The sequence below is a fragment of the Myotis lucifugus genome, unplaced genomic scaffold (genome assembly GCF_000147115.1).
Source record: "Myotis lucifugus unplaced genomic scaffold, Myoluc2.0 scaffold_1, whole genome shotgun sequence".
Lineage (NCBI taxonomy): Eukaryota > Metazoa > Chordata > Mammalia > Chiroptera > Vespertilionidae > Myotis > Myotis lucifugus.
In genome coordinates, this window is record NW_005871049.1 from 10219125 (window position 1) to 10224654 (window position 5530).

General features: G+C 39.1%; 1 pseudogene; it reads right to left on the bottom strand.

The window, feature by feature from the left end:
• Window positions 1-2443: 2443 nt before the first annotated feature.
• On the bottom strand, window positions 2444-3788 carry LOC102427068 (annotated as a pseudogene).
• Window positions 3789-5530: the final 1742 nt, after the last annotated feature.

Genomic DNA, 5530 nt, shown 5'->3' on the forward strand with positions numbered 1-5530 from the left:
GAAAACACACCATGCAGTAGTTATATACTAATAGTGTGTTTCACTGTAGCATTAGCTTCACATCCTATATAATAAAAGGCAAATATGCAAATTGTCCCCTCGACCAGGAGTTCGACCAGAAGTTCAACCAGGGGGTGAGGCTGGCTGGCCAACCACCTGTGGCCTCTCCCCCTGGCTGGCCCTCCCCTGATAAGCCCCCACCACCCTGATCAAGGATGGGGTGGCCAGCCAACTGCCCACGGTCCCTCTCCTGGTGGCCCTACCCCTGATACCCCCCACCCCCATTGGAGGTGGGACCATCTGGACCCCACCCATGCACAAATTCATGCATTGGGCCTCTAGTTGTTCATATAAAAAAAATAAGTTCTTCTCAGGTAAAACTTGACACTCCAAAATCTATTTATCTCTCTCTTTCTCTCTCTCTCTTTCACACACACATGAAGGGCACAAGAATAGCATCGAAGCTATTTTCAATTTCAATCAATCAAAATTTTGTAGCTTTTAGAATCTATTGCTCAATGCTACACATAAGCAAATTAAATGCAAATTATATTGGCAGTGCTTAAGAGAAGCAAACTGTGTGCTCTTGAATGCCTTTATTGCTGAAAATATATCTACCTTTCATCACATGGGCAAAATATGGATTCAAAAATGATCTCTATACATATTTATAAGTTGTGCCCAGATGGCCAGGGTCAAAACACTCCCGGCTGAAACGCTTCCTAACTACTGCAAACATTTGTGTACTGTCTAACAATATGTGTCTTTATGATATGGTCCATTAACCGTACATCGGGCATCACTGCTGGGATCTCTGCCTAGAGGCAGAAAGTTATCTCAAGATATTTGCTTATAGGTATTTCACCTGCAAGCCTTGCCTTGTCAGGGAAAAAATAGGACACATCCTAGTAACAGAAACTAACTTCCAGGGGCCCAAAGAAACAAGAGAAGTTAAGGTTTATAAAAATGAATCATTTTCATTTAAAAATAATAGTGTGTTATTACATATAAATTGCATTAAAACAAAAGCATAGATTTATTGAGGAGGATTTATATTATTAATAGAGAGAGAACGGGAGGGAGACAGGGAGGGAAAGGGGGCACTTATATATCTGAGACAAGGTGTTTTACAAATTCATAATTGTCACAGGTTCATGATTTCAAACTAAACTTGATCTCTTTACCAGAGAGTTCACTTATTCCTGGTCAAGCATGACATGTTTTGAAGTAAAAAGCTTGTCAGACTTTGTCTTAAAACTAAAAAAATTAGTCATTCTTCTTATTAATATCACTTTATGTTTTCCAATCCAAAGTGATTTATAAAGCAAAGAAAAAAATGCACCCAATTAACTATGCATTTTCTTTCTATTTCTGCTATCTGCCAATAGTGCTATCCTACGAGTCTCAAGATTCTGAAATTCTTCCATCAAAGTATTTGAAAATAATTGTAAAAGTGTATACATTCTTTTGTTTTTCTACTAACACACATTGTTTTCAAGCTTCCCAATTTGCTTAGGTTTTGTAATATTCTGTTGGGCTACTAAGTGACAAAGAATTACGGCCCTATAATTCACAAGTCTAGGTTTCACAAAATCAGTTTTGGAGTGTGTGTGTGTGTGTGTGTGTGTGTGTGTGTGTGTGTGTGTGTGTTTTAAATCAAAAGCAGGGTTTATTTTTCCACCAAGTACAAAATACATGCTCCAGCCAATGGATGAAGGGTAAAATCAGGCCCCACAGATACTCTTGGTTAAATCAATTATAACTTTCTACAAGGAAAAAAAATGTTTTGCTTTTTTTTAAAAAAACGTTCCTAAGCATTTAGGAGCAGATGGGAAAAAAAAATCACATATTGACTGGTCTGTGCTTTTTTAAATGTATTCAGGTGTTGCCTCTTCTGTGCAGATGAGGTCTTGGTAATAGTTGTGCAGCTGCACTGACAGTCCCATCTCCATGCCACTAAGTGGTTTTATAATCTAGTACATCTGTCTGCTTTCAATCTATAATGCTACGAGAAGAGCTGAAGCCCTAGCTGGTTTGGCTCGGTGGATAGAGCGTCAGCCTGCGGACTGAAGGGTCCCAGGTTTGATCCAGTCAAGGGCATGTACCTTGGTTGCGGGCACATCCCCAGTGGGGGGTGTGCAGGAGGCAGCTGATTGATGTTTCTCTCTCATCGATGTTTCTAACTCTCTCTCTCTCTCCCTTCCTCTCTGTAAAAAATCAATAAAATATATATATATATATTTTTAAAAAAAGAAGAGCTGAAAAGATCTCAATTAAATTCTTCAAACCTTGAGTGCCTACTACTTGCTGGGCATGCATTGGGTTCTGGGCAATGATTCTGCTGGTTCGGAAAAACATAAATGGTGTGACAGAGGCGAGTTTTCCTCCCAAGCGACAGGAGGGTGTTTGCTGGGAATGAAGAGAACCAGTTTCTCCTCTACTTCTACCACCTGGGGTCGCTATGGAACTCAGGCCCTGGGAACAGATGCTGTGTCTCTTCTGACAGGTCCTGCCCTGGAAGAACCAAGACCAGTTTCTTAACAGCTGAGGAATTTGTTCCACAGTCCACATAGTGATATGTCTCCAAGGAGCTCTGGGTCAAGGGGTCAAATGTATGAAATCTCTGCTGAGGTTCTCATGAAGATCACTACGTTGTGCGCCTGGATAGCAGTAATGTGCAGAAGGAGTACACAGAGAAAAATGGGCCTCCCATCTCCACCTGCACCATGAAAATGCACCAGAGGCTCCCTCCAAGGTGCAATGAGGGAGACGTGAGTTGTCACACATGACCCAACCACTGTGTTCATGTAATGAACTTGACTGCACAGGCTGGTGACTGCCGCGGAGTAGACGTTGGATTCTGATTTTCAGGGTGGCCTTGATGGAGAGGATTATAAGGGAGTCTATCTAGCTTATTAATGAGACTTTCTTTGTTTGTTTTTTAATTATCTTTATTGTTGAAAGTTCTACAGATGTCCCTTTGTTAGTGGGTTTTTTTCCCCATTGATCTCCTCCACCCGTACCCACTCCCCCCAGGCCTTCACCACACTACTGTCTGTGTCTAAGGGTTATGCATATAAGTTCCTCAGTTAATCACTCCTCTCCTACCCCCAGATGCCACCTTCCCTCTGAAATTAGTCAGTCTGTTCCATGCTTCTATGTCTCTGGGTCTATTTTGTTTGTCAGTTTATTTTGTTCATTAGATTCCACATATGAGTGAGGTCATGTGATACTTATCTTTCTCTGACTCCCTTATTTTACTTAGAATAATACTCTCCAGGTCCATCCATGCTGTTGCAAATGGCAAGTTCTTTCTTTTTTACAACTGTGTAGTATTCCCTTGTGTAAATGTACCACAGCCTTTATATCAACTCATCTGCTGATGGGCACTTGAGCTGTTTCCAAATCTTAGCTGTTAATGTAACTTTCATCACTCTGATGCCATCATCATCTGCAAGGACTGAATGTGGAAATAAGAAGAAAACCACCAAACCAAATGCCAGGAGACAGAGCAGGGCAGGCAGGAGGACATACTGCTTAGTCATATGAGGGCACAATCTCTGATAACTTGTAGGATCAAAGCCACCAACTCATTTACTTGTTCTACTGGGATGTAGCCTGTACTTTGGCACACGAGACAGGTGATGCTTTGCCGCACCCACCTGGTGAGCTCCACATATGGGCACTGGGTAATGGCTTCTCCCTGTTTTGATCATCCAGCATATCCTGTCATCTTTCTTTCACTTGTAGGAAGGAGGGCGAGCAGAGGCCAAATACTGGAACCCCATGGTCAGGATGTGCTACCTGTGTCATGTCCTTCCTCTTGGGTGCTCGGATCCGCCTGCACACAGTGTATAAGTGCTGAATGGCAAGCTGGCCGAGACTGTGTTTTCTTGTAATCAATTCACTGAGCTATAATTTTCATAAAATAAAGTGCACAGATTTGAAATTTAGAGATCAATGTGTATTGACAAATATTTGTCTTTATTTAAGTATCACCTTAATCAAGACCCAGAAATTTTCCATGATCTGATTTTTTTTATGTACACTGAGTCTATTTTTATCTGCTCCTCAACCCTAGGCAACTATTAACTTGATATTTTTTATTAAATTTTAGTTCTGCCTGTTCAAAACTTAATATTAACTGGAAACAGTGTACATTTTGTTGTGTCTCAAGCTTCTTTTACTCAACAAAATTATATTTGTCATGCTTTAGAAAAGCAGTAGTTTTCTCCTTTCAATTGCTTGGTGGTATTCCATAGTATAAATTTATCCATTTACCTGAAGAGACACAGTTAGTTTTTTGACAATTTTTGGTTATATGATTAAAGCTTATGTGAACATTTCTGTACATGTATTTTCTTTCCATTGGGGAAGATACTTAGAAATGAAATTATTGGGTCATTTCTAGGTGTTTACCTTTATGAGGAAATGTCAAGCTGTTCTTCAAATTTTTATTATTTTATACTCTTACATCCTCTGATACATTTGATATTAACCATCTCTTTAATTTTAGACATTCTTGGGAGGGCTCTGAAATTGCATCTCATTTCAACTTTAATTTTAATTTCCCTAGAGATTAATCATGTCAAGTGTCTCTTCATTGGCCATTTATTCCTTTTATTTAAAAGTCTTTAAGTAATTCTATGTGGTTATTGGATTATTTACCATTTTGTTGATGATTTAAAGATATATATGCATCTTTATCTACCTATGTATCTATGTATACCTTGATGTTATTCTGGATACAAGTTTTTATCACATATTTATAGGGCAAATATTTTACCGTTGTATCCTTCTACTGTATTGGGCTCTTTTCTTTTTATTAACAGTGTCTTTTAAAGAACAATTCTTAATTTTGGTAAGGTCTGATGCATTATATCTGTTTCTTTCATTGTTAGTGTTTTGTATTCTACCTACTATATTCCCATTGTATTTTTCTCTTTCTTTATTGATTAGGGTACATATGTGTCCTTATGTCACCATTGCCCCCACCCCCACCCCTCATGCCCTCACCCCCCTGGTGTCTGTGTCCATTGGTTAGGCTTATATATATGCATACAAGTCCTTTGGTTGATCTTTCTCCCTTACCCCTCCCCTCCCCTACCTTCCCTCTGAGGTTTAACAATCTGATCGATGCTTTTCTGTCTCTGGATAGAAGGAACTCCTACCATTTGCAACAGCATGGATGGTCCTGGAAAGCATTATGCTAAGCAAAATAAGTCAGTCAGAGAAAGATAAATATCACATAATCTCACCCATTGTATTTTTGTTTCTGGAACCTCTATAATTTATATGTGTTCCATATACACTTAATTATTTTTAATTATATGAGATCCTGGACCAGATTTATTTATATTTGTTTACATAGGGTGGATATGCAGTTTGCTCATTACCACTTGATAAAGTCTAGCGTTTGCACATTAAATTAGCTTTGCACATTTGTTTAAAAAAATAACCATGTATGAGATTATTCTGGATACCATTCTGTCCCATTAGTATATCTGTCTGTCCTTTCACCATTAGCAAA